Consider the following 20,929-nt stretch of genomic DNA (forward strand, 5'->3'; position numbering starts at 1 on the left):
TACATAGGACCTGTGTTGTGTTTTCAAATTATGACCAGAAAATTGTTTGTTTTTTTTAAAAACACTTTTCACATTTATGAGAAGGTGATATTGGTGTCTGCTTCTTTAAATAAATATTGAACTGAGAAATATTAAACTGAGGCTTCTGTAAGTGTCAAGGGAGGTGAGTAATGTACATTGCTCTGTTGTATACAGTCCTCATCTTCTGCGTACTCTTGGATATGCTAGACTACATCTGCACAATGAGATAACTAAGCTGAGGAAACACAGGTGATGTGATTGTGAATTGAGCAAAAATATTTGCACGTTTTTCAATGACATCACCTGTGTTTCCTAACATTACGAATCACATTGTGCAGATAAGGTTTAGGCCTGTCCAGGAAGATAGAGGAGGTCTGGCCTTTGTTCAAGAGTGCAATGGACATGACTCACTTCATTGGTAGGCCTGCACATGTATTATCTCCTCTGTACTCATCAATAAGCCTAAATTTCATCTGCAACCCTGAGTAGGCCTCACCTCAAACAAACCTCTGGATAGGCCACACCTTATCATCATCTCGAATCAATCATTTAAAATGTAAGGGGCAGATTTATGATGGCCGTGCGCCTCTTTTGTGCCGCTGTTGCGTCACTTTTGTGACGCAGCAGCAGTGCAAAAGATGCACCATGTTGCAAGATAGGCCTCATTTCATCTGCAACAAGATACCGTCAGTTTAAACTGTATACATTTAGGACTGTGTAGGGGGCATGGAGAAGATGAGCAAAAGATGCGCTATGTTGCGACATATTTACAACTTGATGCATCTAGGCAGATGTGTCATGCTGTAAAGTCCTGTGCCACATGAAACCTCCGTCAGGTTTCATGTGGGCGTTTTGTTGCAGGGTGGCCAGTCATTTGGATGAAAACCGTGTAAAGCTAACACAGTAAAATTAAGAAGATTTTACTGAGTCAGCTTTATGGCATTGCTGAATCAAATCATTACGCCTGTTTGAAACAGGCATAAGGAGTGATGCACCATGCAATGTGTGGCTTGCCCCTGTGCATTGCAGTAGATATGTTGCGCTTATGACGTGATTCCTGCAATGCGCCGTTTTTGTGGAACAGATGTGTGACGCATCTGTGCTGTTTTTGCTCAATGTTGCTCTGCATTGTAAATGTGGCACATCATGGGTGGCAGAGCAGTGGTGTACGTTAACTGGTGCATCCCTGGGGATGCGCCAGTTAACATAAATCTGCTCCTTTAAATTTAAGTATTAGCAGGGGACACAGTGTTGGTGAGGCTTATCCAAGGTTAAGAAGAGATGAGTCCTGTTCACTGAAAATTTGGACATAGGCCTCAACTCCTCAGCATCGCTGGACATGGTTAAATAATATCTGCAAAATTTTACTCTTGTTAAACAATTTTACTATTATAGTCTCTGAGATTTGTGTCTTAGTCTGCAACATCTCAATTGTTGTTCTCTTTTTTTAAAGATAACGACAACATCAAGCATGAGTGATAATGAGCAATCTGTTGATCTCAATCTTATCATTGAACTTGTGATTGAAACGTCAGTGGAAGTAGATCCCTTGGAAGATATATATCCTGTGGATGATGAAGAAGTTGATGAGGATGCTGATTTGTCAGAATTGTATGACATAGGGTGGGCAGCTGACCTGCTCGAGCCTATTAACCTATAAAGACTTTTAAAAATAAATTTAAGTTACTCGAAATGAAAAGTAACCATGTAAACCGTTTCATTTAAAATTAAATACAACTTCAAAAACAGATTGTGTGAAGTGTTTTTAATAAAATAGTAAAATATGCTAATAAAATTAGTTCAGATTCACATATAAAAGAGCACGGGTCAAATGTAGAAGCATTCCATTTCTTTGCTACTATTTGTGAGTTTCAATTTTGGTAATGCACTAAAAATTATTGTATGTAGAATTGAGAACTATTATGTTAATTTTTTGACGACTGTGATTGATTTACTGTTTGGTAATAGTGGTTAATAAAAATTTTTATTATATTTTACCACAGATTCAACTGCAGATCATTTCAAAATTAGACAATGCCGTCTAAGGAAAGAAGCCAAAAGGCTACAAAACGTCAAAGACAGCAGATTACTAAATGCTTGCAGCAGTCCTCTACAATAAAATCTCGTCAAGTCACCAAGAAAGCTCCGGGTAAGAGAACAAAATCATTCCTTAGAAACATTTGTAGCAAAAAAAGTTTAACTACAGAACATGTTTTAGTCAAGAAAAAGAGAGCCAATTTAAACGGAAAGGAAAGGCCAATCAAAAATGTTACTGCTAGAGCAGGAGATAACTCTGTGCAAGGTAGTAGAAGGAAAAATCAGTTTAGGGACATTCGTAGACGAATGTTCCGCAACAGGATAATTGGTAATTTGTTAAAAAATATTAAGAAAGGTCAACAGAAAGTGTTTTTTTATAAGAGAAAAAAAAAGTTGAGAAAATTATTGATCAGGCATTCAAAATTAAGCGAAAGTTATTTATTTTGATAATCAATAGAATTAGGAAACTAAACAAGGCAATTTATGATTTCAAAACAAATAGTAGATGGAAGAGAACAGTTAATCGTAGTAATTTTTGTGAAGTTTTTTCAGGAGAATGGATGCATAGTTCAAGTTGTGAGGCATTTTTTAATGAGGAGAGGTATTTCCAGGATAATGATTTGCTGCATGCAGTTGACACCAGTGGTCGAGCTTATGAGGTGAAAGATGGTTGTCCAGTTGAAAAAGAAAAACTTGTGACAACAGAGGCAGAAGAGGTGTTAGTTAATGAGGTTTTAGGAAGACGTCCTAAGGGACCAGTGTATACCTGGAAGTGTAGTAGTATTTGCAGTGTGCGACAGGATTCCATCTATTTGCTTTGTGATTTTGTACAGACATTTAATAAGAAAAGTTTAAAACAGAAAAAGAAGTTGTTGCAAGAATTAGATCCTTGCAGAGTGAGAGAAGTGACAGGTTTGCATGGTCATTCACTGGCTTGTCTTTCCAGGAGAGTATGCCAGAGTGTTTTTCATCATTTCAGGATGCTAGCAGTGCATCATAATAAAGTGAGGAAATTAGTTAGAATGTTGTATTATGCTAAGAGTCCAGCAATTATGCTTAAACAATTATGCACTGCTCTTTTGCATGGTTCTGAAGTAGATGTGAAGAATATTTGTGAAGAAATTGAGTTTTGTTACTTTGCAAGTAAAGAGGAGAATGTTGAAATTGACCCAGAAGAAGAAGGTAATGTGGAAGATAGTGTACAGGTTTCCAGTACAGATAATTTTCAGAAGGAAATTGCCACGTTTCAGGTGAAATCAAGTGAGAGGCCTAATTTCACTTGTGTGTCTTGTCGACGCACTTATTATAAGAATAAGACTAAGTTAGTGGATTTATATGCGAAAAGTGAAAGGGAAAATAATAGTGAATGGAAGGATTTTGCAACATACCTGATGGTAGAAAATTGTTTTGATTTGGGATTGGATCAACGTGTGTGTACTTATTGTTGTAACAAATTAAATCAAAACCGGATGCCTGCTAGAGCGGTTCATAATAATCTGGAATTGGTTGAGATTCCTTCTGAATTGAAGGATTTAAATACTTATGAATCTATTTTGATTCAAAGTATCCATCCTTTTCAGGCTATTGTAAGAATGGAGCCAAAGACAGGGGAATTGCCTCCATCAGATTTACAGAGAGGATTAAAGGGAAGAGTTGTTTATTTGCCTCTAGATTTGAAGAAAAACATTAATACAATTGGAGTAGAGAAAGTGGAAGAGGAACCTCTGGTTATCTTAGTTAATGGGGTTCCGACAAAGAGTAAGAAAATCTGGCAAGATTCAGTGGATGTTAGGAAAGTGAAAAAGGCAACATTGTATTGGAAGAAAAACAATAAGTACTAAAAGAATGTATATGTTGCAGAAGAGGAAGTAAGTGAAGAAGAGGATAGCGATTTGTGTGCTGGTCAAATTGAGAAAGTAGAACCCTCTAAAAATGAAGAAATATATGAACATTATAGTGTTCATCCTTTGCATTCCAAGGAAGTCATGGGGAATGCTATTGAGTTGTTTCAAATGAAACAAGCCAAAGGAAGTCCCATTAGTGTTTGGGAGGAAAGTTTGGAAGCTCGGTGTTTCCCACAGCTATTTCCAACAGGTCAAGGAGGAAGATATGATGAGCGACCTGATCAAATTCCTGCTTCTGAATACCGGACTACGATTGTATGCAGAAGATCCTAGGTTTCGTCAATGCATTCCCTATTTGTTTCATCTACTGTTTGAAAGCGATCTGTCTGGACTGTCGTCTGCAGTGAACCACATCTTGAAAAGTGGTGTACAGATGCAAAACATCTCGGCAAGTGACTTTATGGATAAAGTCAATGTGCAAGACAGTATTTTAGATTCTCACCTGATTAATCTAATGGCGTGTCAGCGTGGTACTAATGAGTACTGGTACCGTCGTCATGGTGATTTAAAATGTATGCTGAGGAACTTAGGAACTCCCACATGGTTCCTCACTCTCAGCTGTGCCGAGTATGGCTGGGAAGACTTACTTGAATTTCTACGAGAGGCAAATGGAAACATTGAAAATATCGAATTCAAGACACCCGGAGAACTGTGCTCTTTGGATCCAGTGAATGTATGCAGGTACTTCAATCATAGATTTGAAGCTATGATGTCTTTCATCATGAACAAGAAAAATCCACCTCTTGGAGAGGTGTTGGATTTCTTCTGGAGCATGGAGTACCAAGCAAGAGGTGCTCCTCATATACATATGCTGCTGTGGATCAAAGATGCACCCAAATTTGGAACAGATCCAGATGACTTAGTGATGAGTTTCATAGAACAGTATTCCACATGTGCTGTTCCAAAGGCAAAGGAAGACAAAAGCCTAAGAGAACAAGTTTTACGCTTCCAAAGCCATCGTTGCGGAAAGTACTGTTGTCGTAAATTCAGAAACAAGGACAAGTTCTACACAAAATGTTGTTTCGGCTTTCCACGACCGGTGATTTCTAAAGGAAGAGTGAACAGTTTGATGTCTTCGCTGCGACATAATGTGATGAAGAAATCACCCAAAAATACATACAATTTGAAAAGGAACGAAGAGTCCAAGTACATCAACGACTACAACCCAGTGATTTTGTCCATGTGGAATGCTAACATGGATATACAGTTTGTGGCTGATAACTGTATGGCTGTGGCTCGGTATGTGACATCTTACATCACCAAAAAAGAAAAGACAGAATTGAAGGATACGTGGGAGGACATTTCCCATGAAAAGAGCCTCAGTAAGAAGTTGTACAGTTTCAGTCTGAAGATGTTGTCGCATCGAGAAATCGGAGCTTACGAATGTTCTGACCGGTTGTCTTCAGCAAGTCTCTATGCCAAATCCAGGAGTATCATTTGGGCGAGTCTTGGTCTTGCTGCAACGCGTAATCGAGTTCTGAAACCTGTGCGGGAAATTGAGTATTTGGCGAAAAAGGAGCCAAACAGTACCGATATTTTGAAGACCAACATGTTGGATACATATTATCCAAATAGAAGCAGTCACCTCGAGAATGTTTGTCTGTATGAGGTTCTGCAAAATTACATATTCAAGAGGAACATCAAAGAAGATATTGATAAAGGAGTGTATGCTGTAATTGGAAGTGAGGGATGTCTGGTCAAGCAAAGAAAATGCCAATTGGTAAATCATCGAAAATTGAGTGGCGAGTCTCCTGAAAGAAAAGAGTTTTTCTATTTAGCACTTTTGCAACTTTTCAAGCCTTGGCGTGCAGAAGAGGAACTGCTTGGAGATTTCCTCTTTTACGAAGACTCTTTCAATGCCGCCAAGGAGACTATAGAATGTCCTGTTTTTCCCAAATATCTAGAAATGTTGAATGCGGAAATCGAGCAGGAAGCAACGATTGCACCCGAGATTGCTAGAGACAGTTCTCAGGACAGTCAGAGTTCTGTTTCATTGAGTCAGGATCCACTAGGAGGACCAGTTATCGAAAATGAAGCTGCCACTGCTATGATTGAAGTGGAAAGAGCCATGGCACATGCTCAGGAGGATGCAGTTAACTTAGAAGACTTGGAAAGACAACTCAACGTTGAGCAGAGGAAAATATATGACAAAGTTACCAACCAAATTGATCATAGATTAAGTCATGAGAAGAAAGAGTGCTCATGTACGTCGTTGAAGCCTGTCCGACTGTACGTGAGTGGAGAAGCGGGAACTGGAAAAAGTTTCCTCATTAAAGCAATTTCATGTTATTTGCAGAAAAGGACTGAGTCATCGCTGTCTTGTGTTGTCACCGCTCCAACTGGACTGGCAGCACATAACATTAAAGGTATTACTTTGCATCGTCTACTGATGCTGCCAGTGGAGCATGATAACAAATTACAATACCACAAGTTATCTGGAGATGCTTGTTGTGAAGTTTCAAGAGTCTTGAGGAAAATGAAACTTCTTATCATTGACGAAGTAAGCATGGTTTCCAATGTCATGCTTGCCTTTGTGCATTTGAGAATGCAAGAAGTTCTCAAAACAGAGTATGATGTGTTATTTGGTGGCAAACACATCATTGTTTTCGGTGATCTTCTGCAGCTGACACCAGTGAAAGGACAACCTGTGTTCAAAATGCTCACGCATGAAGATACCAGGAAGTGCCTAGGGAGCATTGGCAACGTCAATATATGGTTAAACTTCAATTATGCTGAACTGCGTGAAAATATGCGTCAGGCGAAGGATGAAGATTACAAGAATATTCTACAAGATGTTAGAATCGGAAAAGTGACCGAGCATGGGAAAGAAGCTTTACATGCACGATTACTGTCAAATTTGTATCCAGAAGAAGACGTTGTGCCTGAGAATATTTTTCGGAAAATTACTTAAAAGAAATCTGGAATATGTTTGATGCCAACTCTTGCAGAATGTGCCATCTTCAACAACAAAATGTTGCATTTAGAAAACCAAGAGATTGTGAAACTGGAAGCTATTGACAGAGTAGAGCATATGGGATCAACAATTATTTTGACTGAGAATTTGAAATCAAAATTGGATTCATTAGAGAAGACTATATCTAAAACTGCAGGTTTTGAAAAGACTCTGAATGTGTGCTTAAATTGCCGTATAATTTTAAGAAGGAATTTACATGTTGAAAGAGGTCTGGTAAATGGATCAATGGGTAATGTTGTTGATTTTGTGAAATACAGAAATAGAGATGGAATTGAATTTTTAAAAATTAAATTTGATGGCATTGAGGAAGTACAGCTAATTGGTCGTTGCTCTGCTAGGTTTTTGCTTGTAAAAGACTTATATGTTCGCCGTAAGCAGTTTCCTGTTTGCTTGGCATATGCGGTGACAATCCATAAATCACAAGGTTTAAGTGTAGACAGTGCATTGGTGAATATTGGCAGTTCTGTGTTCAAGGAGGGTATGGCATATGTGGCATTGTCACGAGTCAGAACTTTATCGGGATTGTACTTGATTGAGTGTGATGTCACAAACATTTGTGCGGATCTAGATTGTGTTAAGGAATACAATAGGTTAAGAAGAGAGTATGCGCCACATTTGCCTCAATATCCTTTATTTGAGAAACGTGTGGTAGGCCGGAAACAAAGAAATGTGACCAATAGTAGGGAGGTTGTAGCAAAAAGACGAAAAGTCAATGAACCTGAAATTATAAGCAGAAAGAAAAAGGATTCTGTTGAAGATGTTGTTGGTTTTTAATTTGAAAATAGTTCTGGTGTCAACTGCTATGCTAATGTAGTGGTTAATGTTGTCTTTTCTCTAGAAACTTTAAAAGAACAGATTGTGATCAATTCGGATCAAAGTTTTTGCTGCTTGCTGAATTCTGTGTTAGAGAAATGTAGCACTGATAGAACAAAAATAGAAAGTGTGTCTGAAATTCGAAATCTGTTAGACAAATGTTCAGGTCAAACGCAATTCTCTCAAAATATTCAGCAAGATTGTCAGGAGTTTTTAATGTATATGCTTGATGTATTGCAAGATGAAGGTGTAGATGTAGATCACCTGTTTGGCCTTTCTTATCAATGGCAGCATGACTGCGAGAACTGTAGGGTATCAAGTACTACTAGTGTAGACTCAGAAAGATTTATATATTTAACTTTGCCAGACAGTAAATCAGTGTCCTTTAATAAGCTAGTAAAATCAGCCGATCACAACATGGAGTGTTGCCAATGTAAGTCAGCAATGCTGTCCACATTATTTATACAAACATATGGCCAGTATGTCATTTTAATGTTCCAACGATGTAGGCCTGATGGAACAAAATTGACAACTTTAATAAAAAAATTTGTGGCTTCACAGTTGTCAATATCAGGAAGGACTTTTGTAACTGCAGCAATTATATATCATGACGGTCCTTCAACAACATCAGGACATTACACAGCTTATTTAAAGTCTAGAAACGGCTGGTCATTCTGCAATGATTCTGTTTTAACTTTAAAAAAAAAATTGCCTTTTGACCTTAAAAATTCTTACCTGGTGTTTTTAAAACCAAAATTTTAGGGAAAGAATCTCGGGATCTGCTCTGAGGAATTTCAAGAGGTTCTAATGGCTCCTACACTATTTGGCCTTGAGGATAAGTGTAGTACAGAGTAAAAAGTTAAATGTGGAAATGTGGAACATGAGTGAGCAAGAAGGATGAGATATTACTAGTACATTATTGTGAAAGTGATCTTGAACGTTTTCTTTCTAAAAGTTGCGGAAAAAGAAAATGACAGGATTTGCTTAGAAGAATTCCAAGAGTTATAAATGGCTCTTACACGATTTGGCCTTGAGGAAATGTGCGGTAGAGAGCGAGAAGTCATTTATTGTATGTAACATATTTGTCAAAACGATGGAGCTTTTCTTTCAGAAAGTGGCGGGCTGAAAATAATAGCAGCACAACAGAGTATAAGCTGTTCATAGGACATCCTTTGACGTCATGGAAAGTAAGTTACTTTTAAGGAGTTCTGATTTCTGATTGGTTATGTTATATGGGTTTTTTAAACACAATCATTTTGATTGTGTTTTTTTTTCCCCGCTGTTATATGATGAATACCTTCAACTCACTGTTTTTAGTGAAATTTGATACATTCTGAGAACAGCAAAAATAAACCATTTAACATGTATAATTAATTCTGTACTTTTTGTATTTATGATATACATTGAGAACTGTGCAGGAGGCATGGAGAAACTGAGGCTTCTGTAAGTGTCAAGAGAGGTGAGTAATGTACATTGCTCTGTTGCATACAGTCCTCACCTTCTCCGTACTCTTGGATATGCTAGACTACATCTGCACAATGAGATACCTAAGCTGAGGGAATACAGGTGATGTGATTGTGGAATGAGCAAAAAAAATTGCACGTTTTTCAATTACATTACCTGTGTTTCCTAACATTACGAATCACATTGTGCAGATGAGGTTTAGGCTTGTCCAGGGACACAGAAGAGGTCTGGCCTTTGTTTAAGAGTGCAGTGGACATGACTCACTTCATTGGTAGGCCTGCACATGTATTATCTCCTCTGTACTCTTCAACAAGCCTAAATTTCATCTGCAACCCTGAGTAGGCCTCACCTCAAACAAACCTCTGGATAGTCCACACCTTATCGTCATCCTGAATCAATCATTTAAAATGTTAGGGGCAGATTTATGATGGCCGTGCGCCTCTTTTGTGCCGCTGTTGCGCCACTTTTGTGATGCAGCAGTGATGCAAAAGATGCACCATGTTGCAAGATAGGCCTCACTTCATCTTCAACAAGATACCGTCAGTTTAAACTGTAAACATTTAGGACTGTGTAGGGGGCATGGAGAAGCTGAATCTTCTGTAAATTTCAAAATTGTTCCATACAGTGCTCACCTTCTGCGTAGTCTTTGATATGCTAGACTCCATCTGCACAATGAGATACCTAAGCAAAGGAAACACAAGTGATGTGATTGTGGATTGAGCAAAAAAATGTGCACGTTTTTCAAATACAGTACCTGTGTTTCCTAACATTACGAATCACATTGTGTAGATGCCTCACTCAGTCTGTATCTGACACTCTTTCCTTCACTTCCTCTGTCTCCTCTCTCTCTCACTCTCTTTTCATTATTCACCCTTTCCTTATATAGTTTACCTTACTCACTTTCTTTTAGTAGCTTACACAACTTCAATTTAGTTTACTCTTCTATCCTTCTTTTCTGTCACTGAAAGTATCTTCTTTTTTCTTTCTAAGTAATTTACTCTATTTAAATTTCTTTTTGTCTCTGACTGTCTATCACCGTTTCTTTCTCTTTTTTTTCTGCATGTTTATCTCTAACTTTATTTCTTTGTAAAATTGGATGATTGTCAATCTTTTCCCTTGTCTTTTCTAATTTTTAAATACATGTTTTAATATTTTTCAAATTTTTGTTGTTTCTTTCACAGATTGAAAATATAAAAATAACAAGTGACTAAGTTAACGACAATTATAAGGTAAGTGTTTTGTACTCTTTTCGTTACATTTCTATCACATTTAACTTCTATTAGTTCCACTGCTTCATTTCTTTAACCCTCAGTTTCCTGCCTTTGCTACTTCCCTCATTCCTTTCTCTATTACTTACTTACTCTACTCCTTCCACTCCTTTTCTCAGTCCCTCTGTTCTCATAGTTCCTCACTCTTCTTCACTCACTCCGTCTCTATCACTCTCACTGTCTCTGACTGATCACTCTTTCACTACTTGTTCATTAAGCTTTCTCCCTGTAGTTCAAGCACACTAAGGGGCATATTATCAACACAGGCAATAAAAATATCGCTGCTTTTATCGGCAGAAAACTGCCGCAAAGCGGCTTTAGCGGCAGTTTTCTGCCGCAAAAGCGGCTTTAGCGGCAGATTTCTGCCGATAAAAGCAGCAATAATTTTATCGCCTATGTTGATAATATGCCCCTATGTTATTTACATTTCTTTGCTGTTTCAATCATTCCTTTTCTGTTACTTCTTCTTTTCTGCTTTCTGTTTTTTCTCTCTGTTATTCCACATGTTTTAATCTTATTTTGAACATTCACTCACATTCTCTAAGAAACTCTTGTTTATTATTCTTCTACTCTCCTTTTTTTCTTTCACTTCCTTATCTATTTTGTTTTTCACAATTATACCCTCTTCCATCTTTTCTTCGGTAAATAGATCTATTAAACAGTATCTCTGCTTTACTCCCTATAGCTGTCTTTCTTTTAACATTACTCTGTTTCCTTCCCTTATACTTACTCTTCTTTTTTTTAAATTTTTTTTTTTGGTTCGCTTCCGGTTCGCGTACCGGCGAGCGAACCGGGAAGCGAACCAAAAGAAATAGAGGTTGCCAGAGTGCTAAACATTCTAGCAATTTTTTATAAAGGGGAGGTAGTTCTGAAAAGAACTTTTTTTTTTATTGTTTTTGTTGTTTTATATTTTTTTTATTATTTTTCTGAACATTTTTTTACTTTTTTTGTATTTTTTGAACGATTTTATATTTTTTTTGTTTTTTTGGGGGGGGAACAAAAATGTTTCATTATAAAGGGCTCAACAGGAGCAAAAAAAAAAGATAATTTATTTTCTGGGGCGTTTTGGACAGTTGTGATTGTCAATTGCAGCATTTATTAAATGTACGCTACTCTCTCTGTAGCTAATCAATTTTTCGCAATAAATGCATACAAATTTTACTTCCCCAAACTTCAGCTGAATATTTGGGACCGTCTCCCTCGCCTCTGGTCCCGTCAGTGCCTGTTGATGTGATGTACTGGCCACAGGACGGGGGTTATCGAGCAGGTCACGTACTTGCGCAGCACTGTAGTTGTTAGGGTGCCACCTCTCCATATGGCGATGCATCGTATAATTGCCATAACTATATTTTTTATCTGTCCCTCTGGACAGATAATTTTTACATATAAGGCAAGTTACGTAGCGGGCATTCACTTTTTTTTGGCCTCGGGGATATTTAAAAAATTGCCAAATAAAATTCTCTTTCACTCGGGACCTCCTAGGCTCTTCTGGCAAAAAATGCCCCTCTTCTTCCTCTTCCTCTTGTTCCTCTTCTTCCTCCTCTTGCTCAACCATAACCTGAGTAGGTGTTCCTCTCTTCCTAAAAGGTGGTGGTGGTGGTGGGGGTGCACCAGCTGAAGCTACAACACTTGCCATCGCTAAGTGATGAAAAAAGGTCTTCCTCTCACAAAGATGAAAGTCAGAGTGAGGAAACAAGGATGGGTTTTCATCATTTGGGAAAAAAAATAGTTCTAAACCAATGAAAAGTGTTATTTTTATGTCACATGACCTAGCCTTACATCATTAGGAAACTGAAAGTGAAATGAACCAATGAAAAAGTGTTATTTACAGGTCACATGACCTGTTACGCTTACGTTACGCGATCCGCACCGCGTCCCGGATCGCTTCCGGGAAGCTGCGCTTCGCGCCTCGCTTCGCGCACCGGAGCACTTCCGGGTGCGCTAACGCGGCGCGTCATATGACGCATTACGCGACAACGCGATACGTTGCGCTTACGCGACACGTCACGATGTTGTTTTCTAACGCGGCAGTTGCGCAAACGGAACGTTTACCGGTTCGCGGACCGAGTCGCGGCACCAAATTGAGCTAACGGGAAGCTGCCCGGTTCGCGGACCGGGAGCGAATCAAAAAAAATTATTAAAAAAAAATACATTAAAAAATTGTATTAAAAACATATAAAATATATTTTTCGATTTAAAGAAGAATAAATTTTAAAGCTTTTGATATTTGCTATTAAAAAACCATTGAAATTCACTGAAAAAAACATAGGTTATAGACCATATATAGTTAGGAATTATCATTTACAAAACCTTGAAAATTCACTGAAACAACCATAGGTTATAGACCATATATAGTTAGGAATTAGCATTTACAAAACCTTATTTTACTCACACAAAACCATTGAAATTCCATATATAGTTAGTTGCACTAACTATATATCGCGCACCCGCAATCCACTGCTGATGATGTCACATATTACATCGTTCATGACATGGTCAGTGACATCACTGATGACATCATGATGACATCTCAAATGACATCACTGATGACATCACTGATGATATCTCATTTGAACATCAATGGTCACATCAATGATGATATCATTAATGTGACAATACAATGCATCTCCTCACACTTTAATATAACCTCTGTTACACCCAGTGTTAAATACAGAATATAATTTTTGAAACCATTGACACACCAATACTAGTTACTACATACGCACTCACTGATTCTTACGTCTACACACACATTCACTCATTCACCCATACAATCATTCATACATACAATCACTCATCTTTACAACACTATCATATGCACTCATACACCTATACAGACACTCACACTCTGCCACTCATCCATGGAGTTACTCACACACCTAGTCAGTCCTGTAAAGAATCAATCACACTTCCATTTTCTAATCTATACAGTTAAACATAGAGCACCTTACATTTTCAAACATATACTAACACATACTTACTCTCTTATACAATCATTGATACAAGTACACATTGATCTGCACAGAGTCACACACCTCCCAGCCAGCCACACACACACTCAGTCTCCCATACAAATACTTGGACAATCAATCAATAACCCATATAGTTACTCATATAGCTACTGATCAACACATGCAGCAGTTTACAGAACAACAGACATAATGATGCACAAATTAAGACAGTTTAGTCACTAACCCATGCACTCAGTGAGACACATTTAATCACTCACTCATACAGTCAGTCATGCACCTACTAAATCCTTCGTCCAGACACTTATACATCCACTCATTCTTCAATATGTAAGACATATTTTAACTGTACAGAAACATACAGTCACTGGATGTTGTTATCAGTGATGTCATCAGTGATGTCATTTGAGATGTCATCAGTGATGTCATCAGTGATGTCACTGACCATGTCATGAATGATGTAATATGTGACATCATCAGCAGTGGATTGCGGGTGCGCGATATATAGTTAGTGCAACTAACTATATATGGAATTTCAATGGTTTTGTGTGAGTAAAATAAGGTTTTGTAAATGCTAATTCCTAACTATATATGGTCTATAACCTATGGTTTTTTCAGTGAATATATATATATATATATATATATATATATATATATATATATATATATATATATATATATATATATATATATATATATATATATATATATATTTTAATAATTTCAGTTTTAACCCATGGGTTCTCATGTTATCTAAATTATCCTTTCTTTATCTGAAAAAACACACATATATTTGCAAAAGAAAAACAAACCTGCAGCAATTGGTCAGCAGCATTCTGTTTATAACTCTCCCGCCGACCTCAACTGAGCATTCCAACTCCTGCACACAGGCAGTAGTCTTGAAAGGCTTCTGCAACATAAAAGAAAACTCTCTTATGATCCCATGAGACACGCAATACAACCTATTTCCCCTCCCCTTTATGGAAAATGTTCAGGGATAAATTCATAAAGGTAAAATTAGACGAAACGTCTATGTTTGGACCTAAAGTCTAACTTTACTACTTTTCTGTATTCACAAAGGGACTTCTGATCTTTATGACTGGGGAGGAATCCCCCACCCGAGTGCAGAAGCTCCACTCTAGGGCGGAAAAGTATAGTTACACATACCTACAGGAAATCTATGCCACTTGCTGCCCATGCACTGCAAACAACATAAAAGCAGCCCACATCAAAGGCTCTGTTTTATCCACACACATACAGTACTTGTCTGATATGCGCCTTGCCTTGTCAGATTTGTCATGAGGAACTACAAAAAATGACATAGTCTCCCTCCCTTTCTCATCAGTGCAACACAGAGGCAGCCCAATGGCAGCAGTTGGCTAATCCAGTCAGTGTATTGAGGAGGCTCTATGGAACAGAACGGATGTCAAGAAAGAAGAGGCATGATGAGAGAAGGCGGGTAAAGGAGAAGTTCACCAGTATAGAGGTGCCAGCTAACTCCCAGGTGAACAAACTTGACCGAGTTTCCATCTCACATCATTTGAGACTCCATCTGCTGCAAGGGCTGCCTGTGAATAACAACAGTACTGTGGTGCCAGGTAATATGTGATGATTTTAACAATAACTTCATTTGATGATTGTGTACTATGAACTACAAATGTGACTATGGAAGTAACTTCAAGTTTCTGCAAATAATCATGGTGAATTAGACTCTCATGTGTCTCATGTTTCTATCCCACTACAAGTCTCAGAATCGTATGTACAGGAAATGTTAACTTCCAATTTCTTATTCAAAAACAGTGACCCATCACTTCTGGTGATTACACTTGGCTCTGATATATGTTACAAGAAAATGTTCATTAATTAGTAGACAACACAATAATTGAGTAAATATGTGAAACGGTGTGCATAATCATCATTTGTTGGTATTGTCTGTTGACCTCTACATTTAACTTCCACACACATCCAGAGTATATCCACCCACCAAAACATAGGTTCCTGCACTTGAAGGAAGGCAACATCTTGGGCAGCTCAAACAATACCACGGGTGCAAACTGTTACATGAATATGGCCAGAAGTGTACTACATTGTGATCAGAAAACCTATAAATACTTTACAAAGAATCCATCAATAGTCTCACACACGTGACCTGAACTTGGATATGTTGTTTTGAACATGTGTCAACTAAAATGGAAATTAAATGAACACATATAATTTTAGGCCTTGTGATATTGGTCAGAAAAACATATACTTCAACGATCTCTGCAACACGTACGTGTGTGACATATAGTCAGGCACCACACACTGGGCAGATGGTAGACCTTGGTAAGTACACTTGAAAATTACTTTATTGAAGGCTAATGGTAATTAATATTCTAATATATGTTAGCAGTATGAAGTATGTGTGTAATATACTTGCTTTTACTCATCTATATATGGCTCTACATGTAAATTGAAATAATCTAGTATGTACCAAATTGATTAAATTGTATCATCAAAAGAGAAGTAGCCCCAACCATGTTGAAAGTGTTTCCCTGTTACATGTAAAATAATTCACACCATCCTTTGTATTGAAATATGGATAAGTATAGCACATTATAGCTGCTGTCAGGAGTTCCTCGGTTATCAAAAGGACCTCATCCAGCTATTTGGGAGACAGTCTGGCTGCAGCAGTCAGACCCACTACCATTCATCTGTCAGAGTGCCATATAGTGTGGTGAACTATTAATTCCCAAACAATTCACAATAACTGCATCACTGTGAAAGGAAATTAGCAGATATTGGCACTTAATTTAAACATCTCATGTTGATGTGTGATATGCTCCCAACATAATCAGTGATGTCTGTGTTAATTTTGCATTGTCATGCTGAACATTATTTAAGGTGTCACTTTCTTCTGAAGCTGCTTGATCGAGGACCTTGTCTTCCGCCACACAATCCAAGAGCCATAGGGGCTACTCTGTCTGACATTTCAGACTCACTACAGGAACTCCCTTGTGATGATTGATAGGCAGACTCATATCTTGCACAGAATTGAGAAATCTTATCAAGACATGTCAAGGATGCACAATGAGCTAATATCAGTCTATGAAGAAAGAAGTGCAAAACCTCAAGCCTTGGCCCTGAAGATGAAGATGAGCTTGTTGAAGTGTTTCTAAGTATTCATTTAAGGTCAACACATGGAGAGGATCCAACACACCTACCTTCACCTCATCCCATCCAGCCACCAGTACCACAACCTGCACTGGCACACACCTCCATAAACAGGTACCCCTGTTCACATGCCCACCCCCCGCACATGCCCCTCAGCACCGGCATCTCTCCTCATGGACAGGTACATCCTCCCCCTGTACAGATGCCAACTGCCCCTGTACAGGCACAACCAACAATTGTGCCGGCACCCTCTGACCCTGTACAGACACATCAAAAATCTGTGCTGGCACCCTCTGCCCCTATACAGGCCCAACAAAATAATGTGTTATGTTAATGTTAATGTTATGGTGATTTGTATAGCGCACGGCTGCCCCAGCAAAGGGGCGTCCCGGCGCTGCGGACAGACATTTTACAGTGAGGTGGAGGCGCAAAAGAAACTATTGTTGAAAAAGGTGAGTTTTGACAGCCTTTCTGAAGGCTAGCAGATCCTGTATCCCGCGGATAGCTTCAGGTAGACTATTCCATAACAGGCACACTCTGCCCCTGGAGAGGCACAGCCAACAACTATGATGGCACACAGTGACCTTTTGCAGGCACAACCAACAACTGTTCAGGCACTACCCCCCTCCACTATGCATAATAACACACCTGTACAGGCAGATGCACCATACCCACCCACACATTAGGACCAAAACAGAAAACACACTTACTCACAGAGATCCTCACCATCACAATTGGAAAGTCGCATTGGTGATCCCGCATGATCACTGAAAATGTAAATGCTCAAAAACATTGTTAATACAAATATTTTTTCACAATTCAATACTACAATACTGGGTTGATTAATAGTTGATCATGGTAGAAATGTAGATTTGTAGGACAATCTGTGAATCAAGATGTCATGTTTAAAGCTAACCCTGGGTGAAGTACTACGCTATGCTCGCATAGTTTGCGCTACTTCATACTACGCGATTTGCACGTAGCACAGTGCAAACACGTGTACCGTAGCGGTCATTTTTTGCTTGCTCGCAGTCCTCAATGTCAAGTTGGTGACCGCGAGCGAGCAAAATGACATCCCGGCGACACTTTTTCGTTGTTTGCAATCAGTAGCATGAAGTTGCCGATAGCGAGCGTGGAAAATTAACCTCCCGGCGAGATTCTCAATGCGGGGAGATCAGGTTTCTCATTGCGAGTGGTCACGTATGCTCGCGACTGCCCCCAATGAGAAACTACCAGTCTGCGTGGAGAAAGCTGCCGCTCGAGTGGAAATCTACTCGAGCAGCAGAAAACGGCCGCTTGCACTGTGCAAACTGCGGTTTGCACTGATTGCACAGAGCTGACAAGCATCCTGCACTGTGCAATCAGTGCGAACAGCATTTTGCACAGTGCACTACGCAATTTGCAAAGCTACGCGTAGTGCACTTCACGTAGCTACACATAGCTCTACTGTGCGAACTACGCCCAGGGTTAGATACCTACTGATGTAGACTTCCATACTAAGAATCCAGTATATATAATGGAAAACACAATACAAGAGTGATGTTTTGAAGAAAAAATTATATACTATAGAAAGTATAACAAAATAAATGTCAATAAAATACTGTCCATTGGAAAGGGAGAAAGGAAATTAAATAAATAAAAACATGTCAGTAAGCGTCACCGGGACCAGTCTGTGTACGAGGGGTAAAATAAAGGTCCACCTTCAAAACATTGACCAGTCACTCATCATCCTCATTCTTATCCTCAACCACAATGTTCAAATCCTCTGCACTTGTGGACTCGCTGGTCAATGCAGGACCAGACACCTCATGTGAGCAGGAAATATCAGCGGTATGAGGGATAGAATTATTATTATTATTATTGGTCGGATTTGTATTGCTCATAGCTGCCCCAGCAACGGGGCATCCCAGCACCACCAAAGACCATAAGCGTGAGCTACGGGAAGAAAATAAAAAATTAGACAGGGAAAAGCCATGTCTTTATGGCTTTACGAAAAGCAAGGTGGTTCTGGATCGCTCTGATGGAAACAGGGAGCGAATTCCAGAGTTTCGCAGCCAGACTGCTAAAGGAACGGCCACCAGCTCTAGCTTTCAGAACCCGGGGAATGCTAACCAATGCTTGGTCAGCAGATCTAAGGGGGCGTTGTGGCACGTAAAACTCTAACAAATTGGCCGGCCCTAAAGGTGCCTGTCGGGTCAGGATCCTGTGCGACACACAAAGAGACTTGAACTGAATGCGCTTTTCAACAGGCAAGCAATGAAGTTTAGGAAGAACATGGGAAACCGAGCAGGATTTCGGAACTGCCAGCATAATGCGAGTGGCTGCATTCTGTACTCTTTGCAGACACTTAATACTGGACTTATTAGTGCCCAGGTAGAGGGAATTGCCATAGTCCAGTCTGGATAGAATTGTCACCTGGACAATGGTTTGACGAACTTTGGGAGGAAAGCATCCCAGCAGCGTTTTCAAGCCTTGCAAAAGCCCAGAACAGACCGCAACCACTGCTTTCGATTGAATGTCGAAAGTCAGTCCGCTGTCGAACCACACACCCAGGTTCTTCACAGCCTCCGTCGGCTGAAGGGGAAACATAGAGGAAAGAAAAACTTGGGGACACAACAATGGTGGTCTGGGTGGGTCGTTGAGACAACATAGACAAAATGGCTGCACCGAAGGAAGTGAAGTAGGAAGTGAAGCAACACTTCCTGGGATGCAGCCACAGGAGACACAACACATGGAGGGGTTTGGGTTGAACATGAGGGGTGTGGAGTAGGGTTGGGCGGAATTTGCGTAGTTGCGCTACGCAAAACTCTGCAAAATGGTAAAAAATCCAGGCGAGCACACAAAAGTTCAGTGAACACGTGGAATTGCTTGTTCCGCCGATTCGCAATGCTTTTTTCCTGTTCGCGAACTCTGTTGCGTTCTTGGGGAGAAATATCTCGCAAACACGCATTTTAAAAGCATAAACATGCAAAAAAAATTTGGCAATTCCGTGTCTTCTGCAGGCAGAACGGAATTTACCGCCCAGGCCTAGTGTGGGGTTTCTGGGCAGATGTCTCCATCAGCTCTACTGGGCAGGCACTTGTAGGGGAAGTAGTGACAGGGGGGACAGCTGGAGGGTCCAATGACCTGGGGGTCTAAAGAAGATAGAGAGGGGTCGGTGGTAGGCCCAGATGTTGTTAAGGTGGATGCCATTTCAATTTCAAGTCCTTGTGTGCCAGGGGAGGGGCATCTTCATCTCCCCCCTGGCTGGTCATATACCTCTCAGAGTCTTCAGTCTCATCAGCCTTTACCCGGGCTGCTGATGTAGCTGGGTTTGGGTTGGCCTGGGTGGGTGCACTCCCCCTGTCTGTTATTTGGTGTCTCTCTTCCTCCTCTTTACTGGTGGTGTCAAGAGGATGTGCCCACTGATGAGCCGAGGAAGTCCTGCTCTGCTCTTTGTCCTGTCCCAATGTTCCTTGGCCAGCCTGGTCCACTTAAAATGAAGACATAAATTAGGTAGTTGGGGTGCAATTTATGATAAAGGTCAAGGTAACAAAGCAAGTATTGACTTTCTACTTCTTTGATCCTACTAACCAATATGTTGCTGGGACCCAAAGGTAGGGGTACTGTCTTTGTAATGTCCGGAAATGACTTACACATTAACATTTTTTTTTCAATTTGTGGTCAGTATAATCTTCAGTATTTACTAATTCTCACTTTCATATAAGGTCGCTGACATGCCCACATGGTTACCTTCCAATGTCATTTTAAAAGTGGATATAGTACACATTCTGGATGGATATCTCCACACCTAAAAGTGGATCCAGGTTCATCCTGTAATGTGCAGAGTCAAACACTTACTGTCAAGTTTCATCTGTGGTGTAGCATATTGAAACATGTGTGCTGAATTTGGTGTACGTATGCAAACAAACTTTGTTAAATTGTGGTTCCAATGTTTGGCATATTCCTTTACAAAATCAGAAACTCTAAATGGCAGGGGTCACATTTTGCATGACAAGACTGCTTTGCTTGTTCTGTATACTGGCAATCAGATGTGCCTCCTAGTTACAGCCACCCTACCTATATATTTGAAATGGCATATGTGCCACAGTTGAGATTATGAGTGTATTTTGTAGACCTTGGAATATGTTTGTATAATTTAGAAGGAGACAGTAACACAATGTCAGCCCAAAACTTTATTTTACAAAAATGTAATAGTCATCATGCAAATAAAAAAACACTCAAAAAGCATGCATGATATACAATACAACACTCAAACCCCTCACATACCAACAATAGACCTGTCCAAGCCATTAATTCACTATAGTACACAACAGTTATAAGGCC

The sequence above is a fragment of the Lissotriton helveticus genome, chromosome 8 (genome assembly GCF_964261635.1).
Source record: "Lissotriton helveticus chromosome 8, aLisHel1.1, whole genome shotgun sequence".
In the NCBI taxonomy this organism is placed as follows: domain Eukaryota; kingdom Metazoa; phylum Chordata; class Amphibia; order Caudata; family Salamandridae; genus Lissotriton; species Lissotriton helveticus.